Source organism: Octodon degus, unplaced genomic scaffold (assembly GCF_000260255.1).
Source record: "Octodon degus isolate 3935 unplaced genomic scaffold, OctDeg1.0 scaffold00007, whole genome shotgun sequence".
NCBI lineage: Eukaryota > Metazoa > Chordata > Mammalia > Rodentia > Octodontidae > Octodon > Octodon degus.
In genome coordinates, this window is record NW_004524583.1 from 14,926,860 (window position 1) to 14,933,531 (window position 6,672).

At 36.0% G+C, this 6,672-nt stretch overlaps 1 protein-coding gene across 8 annotated transcripts in view; it reads right to left on the reverse strand.

Moving 5' to 3' along the window:
* Mpp5 (membrane palmitoylated protein 5) overlaps positions 1-6,672 on the reverse strand; it is a 113,055-nt gene that overhangs the window by 81,422 nt on the left and 24,961 nt on the right. For 4 of the 8 annotated variants that reach the window (XM_023702772.1, XM_023702748.1, XM_023702764.1 and 1 more), the window contains one exon: positions 716-787. The exons of the other annotated variants lie outside the window; for them this stretch is intronic. The gene's annotated coding sequence lies outside the window, so the exon portion shown is untranslated. The remainder of the gene's footprint in view (positions 1-715; positions 788-6,672) is intronic. 8 annotated transcript variants of the gene reach the window in all.

Sequence of the window (6,672 nt, forward strand, 5' to 3'; positions counted from 1 at the left end):
CATAAATAAATAAAAATTTAAAAAAAACTAAAAAAAAAAAAAAAGAATTCATCACTTCCTCATTTAATGTCACAAACCAAGTTTACACTCTTCCTCTTATCTAATATTTATAGAGCACTAATATACACCAGGTACTATGTATTACTGAAGGTCCACTCCTAAGGCCCTAATTGATTCTCAAACTAAAGCCCACTAGGTTAGGTACTAATACTATCCCCACTCTGCAAATAAGGAATCAAGCTATTATGGCTGTGTCCAGATGTTCCCCCAAAGCCTCATGTGGTCATAGGTGGAACTCTTTCAGAGGGGGCTAGATCTAGAATGTGACACCATGGGTTTGATTCACATGAAATGTAGGATCAAGGGTGTTATGACTAAGGGAGTGAGTGCTACCCAACCCCAGGCAGCCTGGGTAGGATATAAGGGACAGAAAGGGCTATGGTCATCCCTTGTTGCTTTGCCACCTTCTGCCCTCCATGAACTGTTTCTCCTCTGTGATGCCCCTCTGCCATGCTGCCCTGCCTTGGTGCTGGCTGATGGTGTACTGAAACCTCCACAAATTCTGTGCTACATAAACCTTTCCTCCTTTAATTTTGGATATTCATATTTTGGCTCGGCAAGGACACAAGTAACTAAGATACACTTTTGATACATTAACTAGCCCAAAATTAAACCCAAGTCTAGAAGGCTTTTCAGCAAAGTCGGAAGTACTTACTTTTGTCTGTCAGTATTGTAAGTGGGTGCAAGCACTGCAAATGCACTCACTGTAGTGCCTCTCAGTAGCTGCCTGTGGAAAAGCCAGTAAGAGCAATTTAGCAAATTCATCTGTAAGTTTGTATCTTTGAAGAGAAGGCTAATCAAAACCATAAAAGAACTGGGCATGGCGGCATACTTGGGAAGCTGAGGCAGGAAAATCACTTCCAAGTGGTATTTCTTCCAAATTGGACACATTTACAGTAAAACTAGAACACACAGAATTTTTTGAATCTTGAATTCACAGCATACTGGAAATATGACAGAACCACCTCTAATATAATAACTTCATAATCAAAACTAACATTTTAACAAGTAAATGATAAAAATGCAAACCAAACATCCTACAGGTATCATTCTGAGTTGCTTTTTAACCTCAATACTTCCAATACCAAATGTGAGTGTTTTTCTCACACCAACTCACCTCCAATTCTGCAGACGCACCAGGGTGTCAACTTAGTTCTGACACTACCTCTCTCACCTCATTTCCTAAGAAACTGCCCCACTTCAGATGCCAACCCCATGTCCTTGGCCTCCCATACTTTTCTCCAGGAAGCTCTGCTTTCTTCAAGTCCAATAATTTTCTAGAGGGTTCAGGAACTTAGGGAAGCATTTCACCTACAATTAATAGTTAGCCCCCACCAGGATCTTAATAAATACTTCAACCCAAAAGATCTCTAAATAACATCCTGTGGGGTCTGTTGTAGAACCTTCCGGTCACAAGCATGACTGATTAAATCACTGGCCACTGGTGGTTATTTCTACTTTTTCCCCCAGACTTGAGGGAATGGACAGTTCCAACCTCTAATCATGCTTTAATTTTTCTGATGTCTGGTCTCCAACCCAAAACTATCAAGGGTCCAGGCAGAAGGGCCTCAGTAACAAAAGACACTCTTATCACTTCAACCACTAAGGACATTCCACAGATTTAGAAGCTCTATGTCAGGAACCAGAGACAAAGACCAAACATTCATTACTGCATGACATTAAGCACCCAGATACTCAGGGTTACATTAAACACTGAGAAACTATGACAAAAAGAAACAGCTCCTTCTATCCTTAAGAACTTATTTACAATATATTCACTCAAAATTCTTCCCTTTAATTTCAGTATAAACACTAAGTGAGGCAGAAGGCGTCTTTCTTCAAAATGATTCTAATCTAACCAAAAATTATTTTTTAAAAAATAAAGTCTTAAGGCAAGCTAGAATATAAACAAGGTAGAAAAAACAGGGCTTTGGGATCAAACTAAATTCTAATCCTTGCTATCATGTCTAAGACGACTCTGGATAAAATACTCTCTCTGAACCTCAATTTACTCATTTATAAAATGAAAAAATGCTGATAAAAAAAATCTGAGATTTAGGGGCCAAGGAGATGGCTCAGTAGAATAAGTGTTTGCCTGGCAAGCACAAGGGCCTGAGTCCAATCCCTGGTTCCACCAAAATAAATAAATAAAATAAAAAACAAAAAAAATTAATATAAAAGATACAATTTCTTTTAAGATGCCTACCAAAAAAACTAGCAAATTTTCTCTCATAAACTGCTAAGTAGCTATTGATTATCCTTAAGAGAATAATTTGAAAAATATTTCCAGGTCATTTATATAGCCCATGAATCACATGGATCAGGATCCTAACCTGATTTGCATAAAAACTATATAAACAACAATGTGTATTTCAGGGCCCAAAGGACCATCAAATTCCCAAACAATACATTTAACAGTAGAATCTTCTGTTTAATGTGAAACAGTTAAATTTACATGCCTGGGATAAAATACAGCTTATATAGCTTTCAATGTGATATAATTTGATTTCTAATATTAAGACAGGAAAACCATTGTGTAATAGTAAACTTATTTTCTTCTGGTCATGAAATATTCTGTATCTAATACTTCAGAATATAAGTAAGCATAAAATAAGTGTCACAGCCTTCAATAACTTACACTTTAAGGTTTTTTTTTTTTTTTTTTTTTGCAGAACCAGAGATTGAACTCAGGCCCTTTCACTTTCCAGGGAAGCGCTTATTCTACTGAGTCATCTCCCTGGCCCCTACACTTTAGTTTTAAAGGGTGCACACTTCAACAGCACATAATGAAAAGTAATTACAAACAAAGAATATAAACTAAAATGTAATAGAATCATTTGCCAATAGCAGGTTTATGGAAGGTTTCTAGAAGAAGCAAGAGTGGACAAGTTGAATTTTAAATAAAACAATGAATATAGATTCTAGGTTTTGTTTTTTGAAACAAGGTATGTAGCCCAGGCAGGCCTTGAACATACTGAAAACCTGCCTCAGCCTCAAGAGTGCTGGGATTACAGACATGGAACACTGTGCCTGGTTAGATCAGTGATACAGAAGTTGCTGAATATGACCCATTTGGAGATCATTTAAATGAGTTTAGTGGATCATGACCTAATTTTTAAAAAACACCTCCCAGGTATTTATTTATTTTATTTTTATTTTTTATTCGTGGTACTAGGGATTGAACTCAGGACCCTGCACTTGCCAGGCAAGTGCTTATTCTACTAAGCTATCTCCCCAGTCCCTAATTTTTAAAAAACAGAATGCTAGTACCTACCATGCAGAACTAAAGATGTTGCCTTGAGAACCTTTAAAACAGAAATATACACATTCATACACAAGTATGTGTGTACGTATGTATTGGTTCCCAATACAAACTAGATTTCTTACTTGTTGAAACACAATGCCATAGTTTGGGGCAAAATGTTGGCACCAACGAAGTCCAAGGAGAAGAAACAACTAACTTTAGTCAGCCCCCCACATGCATGGAGCCCACATTTGTGGATGACAAACATGTTTTCTTTTTGACAAATATTTTTTAAAACATGCTGTTTATACTGAATATATACAGACCTTTTTCTATTACTATTCCCTAAACAGAACAACAACCATTTACAAAGAACTTACACTGTACTATATATTAAAGTAACCTAGAGATGATTACAGCACATGGGAAGACAAGTGGTCTATTAGAAGAGCAACCACAAAGACTGTAGGCTGGTAACGTGCAGTTCTTTATGGGCCCACATATTAGGCTGAGGTTTCCAAAGCTACCTTTGGGCTTCTGAATTGTTAAAAATTAAAATACATTATAAAAAGCTGAAATTTTTATTACTTTATATTTCAGATACTTAAGTAATTATTATGTAACACAGTATACTAAATAGTCAAAACCTATATTTTATATTATATTATTAGTTCATCATCTTGCTTTTACAGCTTTCTGGGGATTTTAATTTTTATTAATTACGTTAATTTTAAATATCATAGTTTTGCATAATTCCTACCAAAATCTAAAAACAGTAATTTTATAAAGATTGACAGATTATTTTAAAATTTATATGGACAAAAAGTACCAAATTTTTTTTTTTTTTTTGGTGCAAGTATCACTGTGCAGCTCGGCCTCCTAGTGATCCTCCAGTTTCCAGCCTCCCTATTGCTGGGATTACAGGCTGGAGCCACCACACTTGAACTCCATCGCTGACTCAGCATGCTGGGGAGGCAGGGCTGGCGCAGCATGTGGTGCCAGAGATTGAACTAAGCAAGTGCTTAGTCTGCTGAGCTATCTCACCACCACCAGCTCCCTTTTTTAAAATATTTCGTACAGGGTCTCACTACGCAGCTCAGACTCATAGTGATCCTCCTGCTTCAGCCTCCCTAGCACTAGGATTACAAGAGTGTGCCACCATACCTGGACTCGGTGGCCAGCTCACCATGTGGTGCCAGAGATCAAACCCTGGTTCCTGAGCTTGCCTAAGCAGGTGACCAAAGCACTTTTGAAAAAAGAATAAAGTTGGAGAACTCACATCACCTAATTTAAGACATCTACAGTCCCAGTAGTCAAGAGTAAAGCCCAGGCAAAAAAAGAAAACACAGACACAAAGATCAATAGAACGCAAAGGTCCACAAATAAAACACACACATAGTGTTTCTGACAGAGACAAGGGGAATTCAGTAGAGAAAAGACAATCCTCAATAAATAAGTATAGAATAAGTGGAAAATTTTTAAAAATCAATCCATAACTCCCACTTTATACAAAAACTGAATCAATATGGATCATAATCCTCAATAACAATGCCTGACTAAATCTAAAATATAAACTATGAAACTTACAGAAGAAAATATAGGAGAAACTCTTTAGTTGGGCAAACAGCACTTAGACACAATAAAAATGAAATCCATAAAAAATTTTTAACAAAATTGAACATCAAAATTTAAATGTCAATGCTACAACTGTTGATTCCTCTATTTTTTTTTTTTTTTTACCTTAACATAGTGCTACACAAATCAAATGTAAAGGTCAAATCAAGCACGCTGGTTTTTTTAAGTACATTAATATTTGACATAAAGATGACAGACCACATAAAAAAGTGATCCCAGAAAATTATAATGAAGCTGAAAAATCCCTACCACTTAGTGATGTCATAGAATAATAATACATTATTCACATGTCTGTGGTGAGGCTGGTATAAAACTAATTTATGTACATAAAAGTAGAGAACAATTATGTAAAGTACTTAATACTTGAAAATGGCAACAATCATGTTGCTGGTTTGTGTTTACTATTCTTTATCATTAGAGTATATTCCATTTATTTAAAAAGCTTACTATGAAACTATATATGTCATGTTAATCTAGCAGCAGCTTCATACTTCTTTTTTAAAGACAGTCTGATTTAATTGCCCAGACTGAACTTGTGATCCTCCTGCCTCAGCCTCCAGAAGAGATGGAATTAAAGGCATATGCCATGGTGCTTGACTCTTCTACATCTCTTTGCTGCATCAGAAGGCTATATTAAGTGACTGATTGATGCCATCTAGGTACATCTAAATATACGCTATGTTTCCACAGTGACAAAATCACCTAATGACCCACATACTCTTTAAGAATGTATCCCTGTCATTAAATGATACACAATTATATAGTTTTATGGGAACTGTTTGTTTGGCTGCTTTTCCACTCTGACAACAAAACTGAATACCTGAAACACAGGTGACTGGGCCCACAAAGCGTATTATTTTTATAGAAAGTAGTCACCCCTGCTTTGAAGGCTCAAAAGGCCAAGAACCTAAGAAAACTCAAAGCATCAATGTTTAGTGTCTTTGAGACAAGTATTAACTGAAGGAACTATAAAAGTACTAGACAAAAAGCTAAAATATTTGAATTCTTATCAGGTTAAATGATTTGATAGGGCTGGGGAGATAGCTCAGTGGAATAAGTGTTTGCCCAGCAAGCGCAAGGTCCTGAGTTCAATATTCAGTATCCCCCCCAAGAAAAAAAGATTTGATAAACTCAAATGTATAATAAAATTAATAAAATTAAACACCTTTGATTATCAACTTACTGAAACTTTTCTTCATAAACTCTCTGCTGTTGTTTCAATCAATGAAGGAAAACTTCATGGGTTCAAAACACATTTAATGAATATACATACTTTCACCATGTTTCGTATTTTCATGAAGAAATATACTCAGTTTAAAACAAAACAAGCTGTGTGTGGTGGTACACACTGTGATCTCAATGCTCAGAAGGCTGAGGCAGAAAGATCACTCTGATTTTAAGGCCTACCTGGGCTACCTATCAAGAACCTGTCTCAAAGAACCAGAAAGAAAAACAAAATACAGCCTGAACTTTTCTTACAGGAACTTCATTCTATATTTTAAAGTTGGTGAAATCAATTTACTCTGACAAAGCTACACATACAACTAACCAGGGGCCTAAAGTTGATTTTCTGATGTAAAGTAAAGTTGGTTTGGGAATGTTGTTTTAAACCTACATTTTCATACTAAATAAAAATCTCCAGAAGCAACCAACTAAATAGGGTAAGCAATTAAGCACAGGAGAAAAAGGAGTAAACGACAACAGGTAAATAACATGGCAACCATAAGTCAATA